Source organism: Anser brachyrhynchus, assembly GCF_964034855.1.
Source record: "Anser brachyrhynchus genome assembly, chromosome: 1".
NCBI lineage: Eukaryota > Metazoa > Chordata > Aves > Anseriformes > Anatidae > Anser > Anser brachyrhynchus.
In genome coordinates, this window is record NC_137694.1 from 128,829,008 (window position 1) to 128,847,235 (window position 18,228).

Below are 18,228 nucleotides of genomic sequence, written 5' to 3' on the forward strand. Positions count from 1 at the left end.
AGCCACTCTAACTCCCATAGAGGAAAACGAATCACTCTCTTAGAAATAGCAACACCTGAAAAACCTCCTTTAGAATAACAACTGGAATGCACTTTTATAATCAGATTTTGTAATATCTCATCCTTGTCTTCAGTGTAATGGAATATGCTCCATCTTTTTAGAACATAAAATATCATCTAACTACCACAGATGACTAGATTATCACAATTCATTTCCTTTGATCAGATCTATTAATAATCTGTTCTGTATGTGGGAAAACCCACTGACAGAATTTCAGGAAATAATTCAGATTTATTATTTTCTGTCTCACTCCTTTTCTTCTTTTATGATTTGTCCTTTTATTTTTTTTTCATTTTTATGTGGATATTCTAAAACAAAAGACAAAGAAGTGCTTTATTATACTAAAATTGTGCGTGTCAAGTTTCAACCCAGAAGGAATTCCTATAGGCATTTTAACTGCATATTCAATCTTTTAATTTTCAGCATGCTTATAGTAGTTTTTTTGGAGGGGGAGAAGGGTGGTGTTTGAATATCAAGAATATTTATGAAAATAAAAGGGAATTTGTTTCAGAAAGTAAATTGCACTACACAGACCTCACCATAGTAGCACCTCCAGATACTTCACATTCATGAGCTAACATTAAGTAATGCACTTGTGGATTAGAGTGCAATTTTCTTCATTATTACGTACATTTCTACTTCACTAATTACAGAAGAAAACAGAGTACTCTGCTTTACCCACTTAATGGCATTTCTTCTATTGCACACTAGAGATGTGTCTTTACAACATATGCATTTATGTCTTCTTTATAGAGTACCGAATGTACTTTGTCCATCTTCAACTTGATAGATTCTTGGCAGAACCTTCCACACCTCTCTTTCTCTGTCTCCTTCCCATCCAGTATTTCACACTTAATGATGTTGTTTCCTCGTTGCTAGTCACACAAGGACAAATTACATTGGCTGTTACTTTAGGTTTGCTTGATACTCTGAAAGTTAGGTTTTTATCTGTCAGGCTAAGTTGAGAAGTCTGCCATTTGGGAAACAGATACTTTCAAGTTTGCATTCTTCAACATTTTACACTAAACACCATAAAAACCTGAAATAAATTTCAGTTTCTAGGCTAAAAACTATTTTCCTTTGTCTTCTTAAAGAATGAAAATGACAGCTGCTTTCCCATATCCTAGCCACTGAACATATGGAAAGGACAAAGAGGCTTAAATCATATCAAATGAGTTCAGGTCTGACCTCTAGAAGAAAGCCTTTCTTATTCTACAAATAGTGAAGCACTGAAAGATGCCACCTACAGAAAATAAAGTTCTCACATTAGGAGGTAACAAACACCAACAATGGAAGCTTTTGAGGGAGAGGTAATATTCTTTATTATACTAAGTGTCATAATTGTAAAAAATGGCCATCTCTTGAGGCACATTAGTCCTTCTTCAGATATAAGAGCACAGCAAACATCAAACTAAGTGGAGGCTGAGACATCACTCTGTGTAAACTAATAGACTAGATAAACTTAGGAAGTAGATTGCACCAATGAAAGACTGAAGGTGTAGCAAAGATTGTATATGAGGAAAATTATACATAATCATGAAAAAATTATCTTAAGCATTCAATTTTATTTATCCACATTACAAAATTCATTCTTAATATTTTTGCAGTTATTTTCTGTAAATCATCATCAAGGAATCAGGACAGATAGGTCAAAGATGGAGTGAATATTTTTGAAACCCTATTTATGCAAATAGCTACTCATTTGTTCTTTATCAATTGCCCATGTGAACATATTCTGCTGCATAGAGGTTGTCCATTTTCACTCATACTTTCCAAAAAAGTGGTGAATGAAATATATCACAAAAAGCATTCTTGTGTATGGCTGAAACAATTGACCTTACAGCAGAAATTTTACTGCAATGGAAATGTGTTTGTCGTTCTTACAAGGCTGTTACATCTAACGTTTGTTGGTCTGCAGAAAATTCATTTCTGCTGATGTGTTTGCTTGGGTTGAGTGGTTGGAAGTGGGAGAGGGAATCCAGAGTAATGTTTTTTTAAGTCTCATTTTCTTCTACATAAATTGTAGTTGCTGATGGCTTCTAATAGAGATTTCAGCATCAGGTCACGTGCAACAGTTGCTTGGAAGTTTTGTGATACTTTCTTCCTTGCACCCTAGTGACAGGAAGTTGGCTTATTCAAAAATATGTTTTAACTGTCTGGAGAAATGTCTTTGGTGTAAGTCCTCTATGAGTTTCTAAGGCAGGTGGTAAGATCAGTTTTTCATGGACAGGTGTGGTAAACAACCAGACTGCCAGATACAATCAACAACTTTGGGGTGTTCAAGATGGTTTCCGATTTTGTGCGCAAAAATGGGTGGGTCAATAGGATTTTGCATATAGTAGATTTTAAGTTCCAAATTTTATGATGTTCATGGTTCTGAGAAAGTCGCTGTGGGCTGTTGTGGTTTAACCCGGCTGGCAGCTAAACACCACACAGCCGTTCACTCACCCTCCCCCCTCCCTCTCCGGGATGGGGGAGAGAAACGGGAAAGTGAAGCCGGAGAGTTGAGATAAAGACAGTTTATTAAGACAGGAATATAATAATAACAATAATAATAATAATAGTGATAATGATAATAGTATTAATAATAATAACGTGTAAGAAAACAAGTGATGCACAACGCAATTGCTCACCACCCGCTGACCTCCTGATAATCCTGAGACGGTTTTATGTCAGTCAGTATTAATGAGAAACTACAAAAACAATGAAAGATCCCTATCCAGGTGAGTAAGGTGGTAGAGAACACTTATCATGGATACAGTAGTGTTTTAGTGATTCAAGTATCTACAAAATCTTCCTAATATTCTTCCCAAATGCCAATTAATTACTGAACTTAACTCTTGATGACCTTAATTATGCCCAGAACCTTAAAAAAAAAAAAAAAAGTTATTTAGTTATTTAAACTGGACTTAACAGCCAAAAGCTTGGACTAGATATTCTAACAAGGTTTCCCCCTAAATCATGCTTCATAGTTCAGTGTTTCACACGCATAGGAAAAATGTAAAGGGAAATTCTCCATACTTTTATTAAAAATGAAAATATTCAGTATTACCTATATCCATAAGCAACACCTGCAACAATATTCTAGCCACTTCACAGGAACTAAAACATCTATCAGACTGTTTCCTTATAACACCACCTTTTCAATGGATATTGGATGAAATTAAAAATGAAGCTGAAAATCACAGAAGTTGAGAAATAGTAATATAATGCTCATATAATTGGAACTTTTAAAAAGATTTTAAAATACTGAATACTGTTAATTGGTTTCCAAACCCACAAAACTAACATGGAGAAAGAAATAATCTTAAGAATGCACAATATTTCACCCTGGACTCCAGGTAACAATAAAGCTTGTCTATGTCTAAAATAGCTTTACTTCATCATCTTTCCCACTTCAGTTTCTGTTATTTGAATTTGTCTTATATTTACTATCTCCAAGTGAAAACTAGGCATCATTCATTGCACTAGAAGTGAATAAAATCATTTACCATGAAGAACTGAGAACAGATTTCATGAGGTTTTCCGGTATAAATCTAGCAGACAGCAATATAAAAGGTGACACCATGCTGATGAGGATCAGGGCTTCCTTGATAGATTCTCTTTAGAAATCAAAACTCAGGTGGGGAGGGAACACAAGAGAGCTCAAGAGCATTGAGTTTCATTGCCATTTAATGACAAAGATGCACAGTTATGTTCTTGCCTAGTTTTAGGATACAAGCTCCCTGTTTGTACCGCATAATATGTCTGCTTGGAAGGAAAGGAGCACACATACCTGTCTCTAACAAAAAGAACAGTGCTATGCCACACAAAGCAATCAAGTAGCATGGAGGAGCAATGCACTGTACCGCAGTGTGATAGGAAATCTGTCAAGTTTTAGGCATGAAACTTAGAGCATTTGTCACACAGTTAGTTTATATGCTGTAAGTAGATTTTGAGTCATGATGTTCAGGGTGCATACCTCTCCCTTCTAGGGCACAAATGAGCAGACATTTCCATGGATGCCATTTTGAAACCACATAATCTTCAGATAAATAAACATGAAAGAAACCGCTCTGCTGCATCAGGTGGACTAACAACTCATGCAGTCTAACTGGGCTAAACCTACTGTTTGCAAATTAGCAAAATGCACCTTCAGCCTGTAACATGGGCATAAGTGGGTTCTTGATACTAAACTGTGAGGAACTGTTGACTACAAGTGGCCTTGTAGAGGGATCTAGGTACATCAGAGCATTGGGCCATCAGCAACAGCATGAGGTTCAACAAAGGGAAATGCTGGGTTCTGCCCCTGGGACAGAGCAATGCCGGACCCAGGCACAGGCTAGGAGCCGGGTGGCTGGGTAGCAGCTCTGCAGAAAGGGACCTGGGGGTGCTGGTTGGCAGCAAGCTCAGCATGAGCCAGCAGTGTGCCCTGGTAGACAGAAGGCAAAACGCTTTTTGGAATGCATTACACGCAGCGCAGCCAGCCGGTCAAAAGAAGCTATTCTCCTGCTGCATTCAGTGTTGGTGAGGCCTCATCTCGCATACTGTGTGCAGTTCTGGGCTCCACAACGCAGAAGGGATGTTGAGGTCCTTGAAAGCCTCCAGAGCACAGCTGGCGGCAGGGCTGGAAGGCATGTGCTGTGAGGGGAGGCTGGGGACACTTGGGCTGCCCAGCCTGGAGGAGAGGAGGCCCAGAGGCGACCTCGCTGCTCTCCGCAGCCTCCCGAGGAGGGGAAGCGCAGGGGGAGGCGCCGGCCTCCGCTCCTGGGACCCGCTGGCAGGGCACGGGCACGGCACAGAGCTGCGCCGGGGAGTTCAGGCTGGGCATCAGGAAACGTTTCTTTGCCGTGAGGGCGGTCACACACCGCAACAGGCTTCCTGGGGAGCTGGGTGCTGCCCCGTGCCCGTCAGTGCTCAAGAGGCATTGGGACAATGCCCTCGACAATACGCTTTAACTTCTGGTTAGCCCTGATGTGCTCAGGCAGCTGGACTCAATGGTCTCTGAAGGTCCCTTCCAACCGAACTATTCTAATAATACATTCTGTATCAGACAAAAAAAATAAAAAATGATTATGGGCAAACTAGTCACCATTTACAGAAAAGGTGTGGAGAGAGACTTGTGTCAAGAATTGGATGTCTCTCTCTATCTGAGGGAGTAATGTAATCTCCTTTGATACCATTGAGAGAAGAATTTCTCAAATACAATTGATTTCAGCCCATGATCAATATCTAATGTAAATCAACATGAATCCTGTCCCCAAACTACCTGTTTGTTTTCACTGAATATAAAGAGAGCTTGGAGTGAACAAGCTCAGGGCAGAGTTTAATACTATAGACAGTCAAAGCTAGGTAAGATGAATCCCATAAAATATAAGTTCTGGAAGATGATCTGAAACATTAACTGGTCATAGTTATTTACAATCATTTATTTACAAAGGTACAAAGTCAAAGAAATTCAAGCACAAAACATACCACCAGGACCAGATGACCTCCAAAGGTATCTTCCAACTTAAACCAATCTGTGATTCTGTGAATTTTATCCACCCTAATGAACTCAGATTACATTCCATTTATGGTGGTATTTAGGATGCTGAATAATCATAATTTAGTAGAATATGTGTGGATACATCACAGTGGCACTTTCTGATAGTATGATATAACTATATCTGCTGATGTCAGTAAAGAAGATCTGTTCAAATATTCGAAAAGCAGCCATACAACTTAAAAAAAAAAAAAAAGCACTGTGAAGACTTTCTGAAGGACATTTAAGCTAAACTTGAGAACCTGCAATCCAGAAAATCCTACTCTGAGAAAAGTTAGTACTACTGTAGAGAGTCTGAAAGTCTGTATCACCTTTGATCTCTGGGAGTGCCAGTGAGGTCAACAGACACTTCTGTCCTAATTAAGGGTAATACTCATGGCTCTGCAAATACAGCTACCGTTTCAATTTTGCCTTTAGCAACATTACTACACTTTTCTTAACAGTAGAGAACAAAGCAGAGAAAAGATCTCTAAAAGGAGCCGGGGATCTTCAGCAAAGCTCCTTCATTAGTATGAAGGAGCTAATGCATGAACCCTTCAGGGAGCAGCTAACCGATACCTGCTGATTCATTCTGACAGATGCTATCAATTCATTGCACATTTTCAAGGAAAGTGATGCAGGAGTAGCTTCAGGCAAGCAGGAGTCACGAGAAGTCCTATATTCAATGGAGCCAGGATGAGCTGCTGTCTTAAACAATCCATTCTTGAATATTCACGTTTCATAGTTCCCTGTCCTACACATCCACCATGTTGGCAAGTATTAACTCTGCTCTTCATGTGACCCAGTGACTCCATCCCTGCAGTGCTCTAGGTGGTCAATCATCCTCTTTGATAATATGCCAAGTATTAAACAAACATAATGATATCGCTTCTGTCTAAAAGCTGAAGCACAGGGAATATCTCTCCAGGGATAGAAGAGACTCTCTAAGGAAAGCCTAGGGGAACTTCAGGCTTTAAGAACAAAGCTGGATATAGCTATTAGCTTTCAGAAGAAAACTGTAGCTTTCTTGTATGTAAAGAATAGAAAGACTTTCTCCTAAGAGTAGCACAGAAAGAGAATGCAACTTATGTTAGTGAACGTGGAATAATACAACCAACAATTTCACTCGTGCATTCCAAGCCTTGTGGATTAAGCATATAAAGATTAGCATAAAAATACAGATCTGTTCAGTGGTGTGCAATGAGTTTTAGTTACCACGTCTCATTTCCTCCTTCTCTTTCCTTGACTGTAGAAATGTCTGTACAAAGAGTCAGGACTCATTTGGAAGTCCTGCTAAGTGTCCTACTTCACAGGCTAGATATATCTATGTGTGTGTATATATAAAATAATAATAAAGTGTGTGTGTGTATATGTATGTGTATATATATAATAATAATAATAAAGCTCATCATACTTGGGCACAGTGTTGATACAATTGGTGTGCTCAAAGGATTACAACATACAGAGGAAGAATACCTCAAATGATTCAGGCTGTTTTAGTCGAAGCCTGTTCCAAAACATCAGTTCATAAAGGACAGGAATAGACTTCAGCCCCTGCTGTGACAGCCAAGAGGTGTAGATAGAGCTATTTGCTGTGCTAGTTCTACAGCAGCAATATAGCGGTGGCAACACAGGGCACAGCACAGCTCACTGAGCAGCTATCTGGCACGTATCCCACTCTAAACTCTAGTTAGTTACCAGTACCTGAGCCTCTCTGTTCAAAACTAGCACAAGTGTGTTTATATACTGGATTTCAACTCACAGCTCTGCCTACAGTACACCTGTAGGACTAAAGTTTTATAACACCAAAGGAATGGGGGAAACCTATGATATTTAAACACTGAGCAATACCATGAAGACTATATAGTATTTAATAATACAACAGCAGGGGAGATCCTCTCAGGTACATATTAGGATGTGACATCATTTTTAAAGGTCTGATGATTTTTATGCCTGATTCAATGGATAACAACTCTGTGATACCCTTTTCCATGACTGAAATACCATTACATGGTTATTCTGTGAAATATGGGAACATACTTTAGCCAGTTTTTTAATGCTTAAAAATACTGATATAGTGTAGTTTCCAGTCCAAATATATTACCCTGTAATTCAACTCTGGACCTGCATTCCAGAATGTTGAAGTATTTTCATTGCTAATCTGACAGCAAATATACTTCAACTAAGTGATTTACCTATACATATTACAAATTATTAGTTGTCAATTAGATGCACTGGTAATACAGATAATTATATATTTCAAGTAACAGACCTGTACTTTGACAGGCATTTGCAGACTAATTTGCACTTCTGGCAGGCTTCTAGAAATAGTGTTCAAAGTAGCAGTAATAAAGTAGTTTTGATCCAGTTCTTTTTCATATTCTTCTGTTACCCCACGACTTTTTTATTCATATATTTATGTTTAATGTTAAGGGGGAGTTTTTAGCCTTTCAGAAATAGTGAGACTGTTCTTTGCATAGATTTCTGTAAAGTTTCTGTTTGTCTTAAGAATCAAGCAAAATGATTTAAAAAATTCTCATCTTCATTAATTTTTGTGCATAACAATTCATCCTATTCCAAAGGCCTGGCCTGTAAAGAGCAGAACTGTTTGGTGGCCTTAAATGTTAAATGTTTCACAGACATATGGAGGAATCATCAGAAAATGGTTTTAAAGCCAGAGTGGGCCGAGAGAGCAACTAGTGGAATGCAAGAAGCCTTCTTCCATTAAATGGCCTTGCTGCAAACCAAAACGCAAAATCATAACTCTGTTTCCAAACAGCATTTGGAAGTTTTTGGTCATGTAATAATAACAACAGGCATTGAAACAAAAAGAAAATGCAAAACCTTGAAAGCCACTAAGAATAAATTCTTCCCTTCTGAAAAACTCTATGGCAAAGATCAACGTTTTTGTATGAGGCCAGTGACAAAGGGCAGGATTTTAACCATGATTATGCATGTACAAAATTTTTGTTGTTGTTGTTCTGTTTTCAAAAATTCCAGACAAAGTCTTTCAGAGGTCTGTGGTGATGTCTGTGGACAGAAGAGTAGCAGGAATGCTGTTCTATGAAATCCTAAATGGAAGGCTTTTTAATGACTTCTGCCAGTGAAGAAAATCCTGGCACTCAAATGTCTCTTAAGACCTACAACAGAGATAAGGAAATAACTAGGAGTCTCTGATGCATGAGAATTTATAGATGTCTGTGGCATATAGTTTTTGCTATTGTGTGAGCAAGGGGACAGGAATGACTGGGATTTAAAAAATAATTAAATAAAAATTACTACAGAAACACTTCTGTCCTTGCCAATTGAAGCCTTCATCCCATTAACAAAATCTTCACCTAAAGCTTCTGTTTTTGAGATTTATGTATGAAGCTACGTACATAAATCTTAATATACTAATTTATAGTGTCTGTATTTAATGTGACATGACCTCTCTACTTCAGAGACTATTAAATCAGCCTTGGAATGAAGCATAAACCTTTCCAAAACTACAAAGCTTACTAGCAGAGCTTCCTTCAACAATGAAAGGCATTATAGCTGATTAATATTTTCTGCTCTTTATTAAGACCATACAGAGTTTCAGAGTGAGATACAAGACAAAGGAAAACTCATAACATACACCTAAGTGGCATAAGATAGAATTTTTTATTATTTTTTTCCCCCTCAGAGGACTTCTGTAGCTGGGAAGTATAGAACTTAAACAAGGCTAGTTGTTTTGTGTCCCTTTCTAAAATGGATGCCATTCGTCTGCATGAAAGCGCTTTTACATAGGTTAGTGGGACCCAAACTTAATTATACAATTCGAAGGGGGTTGGGACTAGATGATATTTAAGACCCCTTCCAACCAGAACCATTCTATGAATTTAGGTATTTTTCACAAATCCATGTCAAGTGTACAGTAAGGACTCCTCCAGCATAGGTTAGCCCAGAGAAACACCAGGGTGTCCTTCATCCTTATTTTACTCTGCCCTGAGTCAATATTCCATGAAGGCAAGCAACACTATATTCATGCCTACCAACAAAGGAAATCATATCACTGTACAAATCAAACTTTCTGTAAAAACACATACTAAGAATCCATGTTTGCTAAATGCTTGCGTAGTTTTTGTGATGCCTTTCAGAGTGTTTATAAAGGACAAAAATGGAAAATATATGTTAGCAACCAATATGCTTCGCATAATCTACTTCTGTAGGAATTCAGCTGACTGTTCAAGAGCACAGGCACACAGAAAGGGTGAGCAGAAGTACCAACTTAAGATGACTCTTTGGCTTCTGCTGCCATTATTAACATCATCACCGTTACTGCAATGGTATCTATGATCAAGTCACTTGCTGTGCAGTGCACGATATCAATACAGAACAATAAGAAGAGCCCCACGAAACTTCCAATTCTAACTTAAAATTGTCCTTTGAGTGCCAGTTCCCAGAAGTCATTTTCTCTCTCTCCTTTCACAATGGGATTGTGGAACACTTCATTTACAGCATGCCACGCATACTTTATATGAAGCTGCAGTTTCACAATGTAACAGATGAGTTATTCAACTGTACTCAAAAATCAGGAGGTGCCAGGGCACCCAGGTGAATATTCCCTACCCATTCCTTCATCACTCACCAAGACACAGTACCCTGGACTCTGATGAGGAGAAAGAATTACATGTTTTCAGTCCAAATAAGAAAGAGCTTCACATGTGAAATATAGTCTACACAGCAACTTCTCTATGTCAAAAGCTACTATGCATTTGATGCTATGTTAGGTTCCCTCATATGATATTAAATGGGGATTTTGTGATCCCTTATCTAATATAACGAAACTTCCATTTAAGACCATCCCAAAACAAACTATGACTCCCCATTACATTTATTACCCTTCCCAACACAATTCAGTTCCCAATTACTCTTCATTTAGTCTCTAATTCCCTAATTAGAAAGCTCCCAGAGGGAAACCTGTACAATATATGAATGGATTTTACAAAATTATTCACTTTAAACATGCTTAATTAACAAATTTGTTCGTCCAGCAAATAATCTGTCACTAATTAGCACAGAAGTACTTATATCACTATTCAAAACCAGGAAAGCTGCACCATTATTTGCAAGTTCATCACTTCACATTATTTTTGCAGCATATCACCATCTCCTGTATTTTAAGTTAAGAATTCATTTCTGTCCTTTGTTACCACAGCATGTACTACCCAAGTCTTCGATTTTGGTGGGTTTGTTGTTTTTGTTTGTTTGTTTTGCAAGGCAAATTAAATAACAGTTAAGTAACAAATGCTGTCCCAGGAGTCTTTCCTCTCTCACTGCGCTGTTTGATGCATCATAAATATGGCATTTCCTAAATGTCCACTGCCAGAGTTCACAAATTTAATATTCCTTTAGCATTGTGTGTTGCTCTATCATCTTCACTGTGTTTGTAGTATACCATTTATACTCAACATTCAATTATTTTCACTAGATAAAAATCTTTTCTGAGAGAAGCAAGAAACAATGACTTTTAAAACAGAAAATCCCTCTGCTGATCATCAAAGGCCAGCTGTAAACAGCCATCTTTGAGAACTCTAAAAGAAAAAATTGCCTTTATAGTGGAAAGCATGAGCTGACCTAAATACAAGGGACACTAGCAAATTTCCCTCTAACTTATACGGGTAAAACAAGCATTAAAGCACACTTGCGAGGGAGTTCTAAAAATCATGCATAAATGTTCCACAGAACAGAAGCCCATACATTTTCAGCTACAGTCCCTCCCTTTCACCCTCTACTAGGATACACATCTTTGCACGCTGAGAATGCGGGTCAACCTTTGGGTTACAAAAATTAATAATCACACAAATTGCATAACAGGCAGATAAGGAGTTGCGCCTGTGTTCATTACAGAAGCCTTTTCTCTACCCCTAATAGTGGGTTGTACCCGAAAACCATAGACAAACATCAAGACACTTATTTTTAACACATGTAGCAAACAGAATGGTTGCAAAAAGAAAAATACTGTAATAGTTTTCTCCAACCAACAGCACAAGAGCTATTTGTTTCTAATCCAACCCTGTTGATTTCAAGAATGATTCAATCGAGTCACAAAAGAGCAGTGCTTTTGCAAAATCAAAGCCTGACACCTTTTACAATTTTGAATGGCATCACAACATTCTGTCATGGGTAAAACTGTGTTTGCCAAGAGATCCTGGCAGCAGGACTTACTGGAAAATGGAAGAGCTACAATCCCAGTGTCCAGGTGAGTGGAATAAAAATTATTACTTATGGAAAGAACAGGCTGAGGACACACACAGAACAAGAATTGACATGCATAATCTTAACTTCAGTAAAGGGTCCTGACTAGCTTTACCTTACTACTTCCATTAATGTACCTGAAGCTTCTTCTGCTGGCATCCGTCCTAGTTTCTATGAAATTCTCATTTAAAATCTTCAATAATTCAGCTGTTCAATTGTCAGCCAATCAATTATTCAGCTATTGATCTGACCCACATGGAAAATAAAACTTGGATGGACAGTTTACCTTTCACAAACAAAAGAATGTGAGTTGCTAATTACAACTTAGATTTGGTCTCTGCTTAGGCACAATTCTCTAGTGGAAAAAATTAAATAAAGATAAAATGGTATATTTCTTTTTCCTCCTCTGCAATTGTCAGATTAGGCCCCTTATAGTTTCAGAAAAAGAGAAACATCTGTAAGGTTCTTACTCCTTGCCACCACAAGTAACATTCAGGTGATGCTTATCTACCTCATTTGCTTCTTGCTTAGGAAATGATTAGGACTGAAATGCTGTTTTATGCTGGAGATAATTAAACACTCTCCTGTGAAAACTATAATGGAATTTTTAAAACTCAGTTGCATTATTTTTGTTCTCTTTTTCTCTTCTCTTCTGAGTTCCTTACTTCTGATCTACATCTTTCTTTTCAAACCTGCTACCCACCAGTTCCTCCTCCTGCCATTCTCAGTGACCATTAGGATGAAAGACTCTCTCTTTCAAATTCCTCCCACAAGACCGATGCTGATTTCTACAAGGACCGTGCTTGCTTCTGAATAGCTCCTACAGATAGACACTAGTATCCTAAAGTGCTGAGACCCTGTTAACCAACTTGACCAACCAAGTTCATCCCAGGACACAGAACTGACGCCACAGATAATCAAACTTCCGTGCTGCTTAAATGCTGCCTCCACCAGTTTCATATCCTCTTGTTGAAAGAAAAAAAAGGAAAGCACAGAGAGCCAGTTACTGACACAGCAGCATGGCCTTACATGTTTTGTTTTTGTTGGGTTTTGTTTGTTTGTTTGTTTTAATCAAACCTGTTTTCTAATGTCATTGTCGCTAGCTTTTTATTCTATTCCATTTCTGAAAGGGAAGCCAGAAGTAAAAACAAAGGAGAATACTTTACACTTTCCAGAAATGAAGACAGCTATTTTCAAAACAATTTCTGATGAACCATGGGTATCACAGTGTTGATAGTTTTATGAGAGGAAGACAACAGAAGAAAAGTGAGAGGAAAGTGTGTCACAGAGAGGTCTAAACCAGCAGTCCCCCTGCACATGGATGGTCACCCCAGTACAAGTGCTAAAAAAAATTCAAATGGGGCAAGGTACTGTAATTCCTCCTCCGTCTCTGAGCAGAGTTATCTGGTTCTCACCATCAGTTCAGCCTACACAAACATGGCCATTACTGCTTTTGTCATAGGCTGATGAAAGACCTGAGAAGGACCTACGTTGGGAAGGAGGCATGAGGAAACAACTGGGTAACTCATACAACTTATATGATGTATATTACATAAACACACACCTGTAAGGGTGTTTAGTTTCACCATAAAGTATTTTTCCCAGTTACTGTTACAGGAAACATAGTAGCCGTTGCATTCCATGATTGCTGCAAAATACTACTTATTCCACAAAACAGACGTGTTATTAAATGTATTCATCTTGAAAATGAGCTTTCAATGCAGTGAAACATTTCTAATCAATAATCTGTAGCTTATGAACATTTTAAATTGCACCACTGCCTAGCCCTACCACATGAATCCAAACCGTCACTTATAGCAAAAGAAAAAAGCACAAGCTCTTCAATTTTGAGTTTAATATGTACCAAATGTATGTAAGTTTGTGCAGATAAATATTTTTTCTAGTAAAGCATCAACACACAAATAATAAATCAACTTTACCATGGGGAAGAGAAAAAAAAAAAAAAGATTTATTTCATCAAATTATTAGGAAATATGCACTGAAGAGGAAAAAGATTGGTTGTTTCACATTCATGCTGATAGAACTTGAATCACACATCTGTCAAAGATAGTTTATTAGTTACTTTAAATAGGCATTCAATAATTGAAGTACCCTGAGGAATAATTACAAGCTATATTAAGATGACAGGAATTTAAATTCATAAAGCTAAAAGTACATGTCATGAAGTGTCAAAGACACACTGAATGAGTCCCAAATTCCTTTGCATCTATTCCTACCCTTGCACTTCTCCTCCCTATTATTTATGTACAAAGAACAAGCACGTGCTTTCAGTCCTTTTTTTTTCCTTTTTTTTTTTTCCCCCAGATATTTGGAGAAACAAAAACACACACACAACCTGAGAAAGAAGTGTCAGTGAAACCTCCCTGAGAAACACATTACACCTGTACATATCATCACCTGGGAAGTGTCTTCACCAGAGTGAAACTGCCCAGAAGCACACCTGTGTGGCAAACAGAAAGCAGATTAATGAACAAATGCTCCTTACACAGTGTCTCCTAACAATCATGCTGTTCATGCTAAATTTCTGCAATACTACTGTGTTCCACAGTACATAAAATCTCAAGGACCACCTCTGAAAAATACATCAGGAGACCATCTCACTTGAAGACAGGCAACAGTTCTTCTCTCCCTCCTTTCTTTCAGCTTAGAGAAGGCATTATTAAAATCTCTGTAGAAATAATGACACAGCACAAGGTCCTTGGTCTGATTTTGGATGTCTCTGCTCTCACTAATCTGGGGCTTCTTTCTTCCAAATGTCCCCATTTTTCCATAGGTTGTGAAATGGCTACTTTCACCATCACATCTCCCAAACACTCTCACCAGTGAGAGCACTTACAAAATGGCCCACACAGAGGTTGCCTGGATGTTCCCTATTTTTCTTCATCAACATCTCCGTAGAGAGGTATAGTCCAACACTCCACCAAATGGAAAACAAACAGCCTAACATGGGATCTATTTCCAAGAAAAAGGAAAAGAAAAAAAGGTGGGAAAAGAAAAATAAAAGAAAATAAAAGAAAAAGAAAAGGAAAAAAAAAGGTGAAAATCGTAAGAAGAAAAGAAAATGCAACACATTACCACTGCTATTTAGTAGCTAACCACTACCTCCACAGTTCATTACTGTGAGAAACTAAAGCTCTTTTCTCCCTGCAGTGAAACAACCCCAATCTTACAATCTTACAGCAGTTAGACTAAAGTATGGAAAACAGGAGAATATAATGGAGGAAAAAAAAAAAAGTGAGAACATAGAAAGTATTTTAACTTACATTAAAACTAACACTTTACATGGCTAAACATTTCCACTAACATATCTGAAAACAAAATTATGTTAGCAGGGGCTATTGTTACTGCGCTGGGTGTCCTAAAATAATAGCTTGAAATAGAAGCAAGGAGCATCATCAAGTCCACATAACCTTTAAGATAATTTTAGATGACTCTGAAAATCAAGTTATTTCTATGTAGGATTTCACGTACATATTTTCAGGCAGAAATGCAAGCCACCTAGATTGAATATTTTGACCTATTGATAAAACCAGCTGTACCACACACAGAAAAATCCACCTATAAAGGATGCACAGCATAGTGTAATAACAGTGCTTTCCAGAACACTGTGATCATAGTTGTTTTTGATTTATTTGGCTTGAAACTAGGCAGTGAATCTTTTCAGAGTTATATATCTTTCTTCCCTGGTATTCTTTATTTTATTTTATCCAAAGATTCATGTTCTAGCTTATGCTGGAAGTTGTATTCTCAGTCTAATAATTATTTGTGTTAATTAGTCTAATAATTAGTTCCCACTGAAGTGAAATTTCTTGTTTACATGGTATTTTGCCTTTGAGGTACATATGACAAAGCATAAATACAGTACTATTTAAGTGATTTAAGTAATCAGTATTTAAATGATTAACAGGAAAATATACTTTGTCTGATATGAAATTTGCTTCTTTTCTTAGCGTGTTTTTTCTTTCCTTTCCTTGTCTTTTTGAGGAAGACCAAGGTTTGCATTTGTAATGAAACACTCCAGGTAAATTGCCATCAGCTCTAGGTACAGTAGTGCACTGCTGTATTCAGAGTACACTATACAGTTCAGTAAGTACCTGAAATACCTTACATATTTACCTCCATGATTTTCAAGAACGGCTGAAACACTTACCTTTAATCTGACATATCCTTTATGGCAGGATACATATATTCTGCTACATATATTCTTAGCTCCAAATATGTACTGGTTTGCGAATAAAACAAGATTTTTTTAATAACACTTTTAAGATATTGAACGTATCATGACCATATTGTGACTATGCTGCTAACAATCATAATTTCATACGCTGTGAGATACGCCTGTAGTTTGCAAACACTCTTACTAATTAAAGGGTAGAAAATACTTCAATCCAAACCCAGTATGATTGGAGTCTTTTTCTAACCACTGAAAAAAAAAAAATAAAAAAATAAATAAAAATCTGTATACAGGGTTCTGCATACAGTATTCTCTATAAATGGTTATTTTGTATTTACAAGTCACTGTTCAATAGGAAGATCCCTGAGCTACCCTGATAAACATACATCAGAAAGCAGGCTGTGTTGAGAGTGCTTTGGGTGAGAAAAGCTCTTCTTAAGCCATGCCTGCCTCTGAGAAGTTTAAGACAGGAAAGTTATTTCCTCAAGCCTTCAAGTAAACCAGGCATCCGAGAGAGTATTCCCTCCTGGGAAGCTGCTACTAAACCCAGGCATTAGGCATACATCTGTAACTACTGAATTCAAAAAGCAATGTTCTACATGTTATCTTTGAAGTTTATCTCAAAGCCCAATGGGTATAAACATAAGCAAGTCTTATAACTTCTCCCCCACCATACCTACCCCAGGCAACCAACACTTGCACACACAGAGCCTCTCAAAATATCTTATTCATGTCTAAATATACATGCAAAGAGTAAGAAGCATACACTGACAAGCCAAGAAACAGATTAACCTGGTAGTCCTTAGGGAAAAAGAAAAAATAAAATAAAATAAAATAAAATAAAATAAAAGCTGTTTTCTTTGGACAGATACTTAAGCCACCACTTCCTCAGTGAGTTTAATAGCTTCCTCCCACACTAGGTTTATTTTTTGTTATTTTAATTCTTTCCCGTGGCACAGTCTGAAATGCCTTCTACTGTGTGCTTGGCAGCCATTCTTTCACTGTCCAGCTGCTTTCTCTTGCCGTTGACACTGGTATGACTTTTCTATCAATGAATAAAATTTACAAGCACATTACAAGCAAAATTACAAGCCGTCTTCCTGCTCGACAGGAACAGTATTGAATTATGATTTCCAGACAAGTATCTTCCACAAACAATGTATGCAGTTTCTCATTTCCTCTTGGCAAGAATGGTATATCCAATCTCCGTTAATTGCTTCCTGTGGACACACTTCTAAATAATAATTTATACCAAAAAAAAAAAAAAAGATTATTTTAGCCAAATCCTTCTCAGTTTAAACTTTCTTTGGGAAATAACCTGAGACACAGCATAGCAGTAGAACCCTAATGTTGTCTCCTTCTGTTGAATACAGCAGAATTTTGTTCACATCTAATTTATCTCTGTATGACACCAGGCATAAGTAAAAGAACTTGGAACAATTTCCTGTTAGGTCCAATTTGAAAACTACACCTAAGTTATCTTTCCAAAACAGTTAATTTCTTAACCTAGAAGTAACTAAGTCCCAACAAGACTTAGAGCTGCCTAATATAAGTGTAGTGGGTTTACATGGCAAGGTTTTGGTAGAAGGGGGCTACAGGTGTGGCCTCTGTGAGAAGAATCCAGAAGCTGCCCCATGTTAGAGAAGGGCCAGTTTCAGCCAGCTCCAAAGGGACCTACCGCTGGCCAGAGCCGAGCCAATATGCCACGTTGTTTGTGCCTCTGTGAGAGCAGACTGAAGGAATGAAAGAAAACTGCTGTGCAGCTGGGATAGAGGAGTGAGAAGCAGCCCTGCAGCCCCCAGGTCAGTGCAGCAGGAGGGCAGGAGGTGCTCCAGGCAGGCAGCAGCAGTTCCCCTGTGCCTGTGGAGAGGCCCCTGGTGGAGCAGGCTGTCCCCCTGCAGCCCATGGGTCCCACACGGAGCAGATCTCCACGCTGCAGCCCGTGGAGGAGCCCCCGGTGGAGCAGGTGGATGTGGCCTGGAGGAGGCTGCGGCCCATGGAGAGCCCCCGCAGGAGCAGGCCCCGGGCCGGAGCTGCAGCCCGTGGAGAGGAGCCCACGCAGGAGCAGGGGGTCTGGGGGGAGCTGCTGCCTGTGGGGGACCCGTGCTGGAGCAGTTTGCTCCTGGGGGATGGATGGACCCCGTGGTACGGAGCCGTGTGGGAGCAGTTCTTGAAGAGCTGCTGCCTGTGGGAATCCCATGCCGGATCAGTTTGGGAAGGACGGCATCCCGTGGGAGGGACCCCACGG

The 18,228-nt window shown here is 38.5% G+C and overlaps 1 long non-coding RNA gene across 1 annotated transcript in view; it reads right to left on the reverse strand.

The window, feature by feature from the left end:
- Nucleotides 1-15,470, reverse strand: part of LOC308191840 — a 46,876-nt gene extending 31,406 nt beyond the window's left edge. The window contains exon 1 of the long non-coding RNA XR_013948303.1: nt 11,901-15,470. This is a non-coding gene — a long non-coding RNA (uncharacterized lncRNA). The remainder of the gene's footprint in view (nt 1-11,900) is intronic.
- Nucleotides 15,471-18,228: the final 2,758 nt, after the last annotated feature.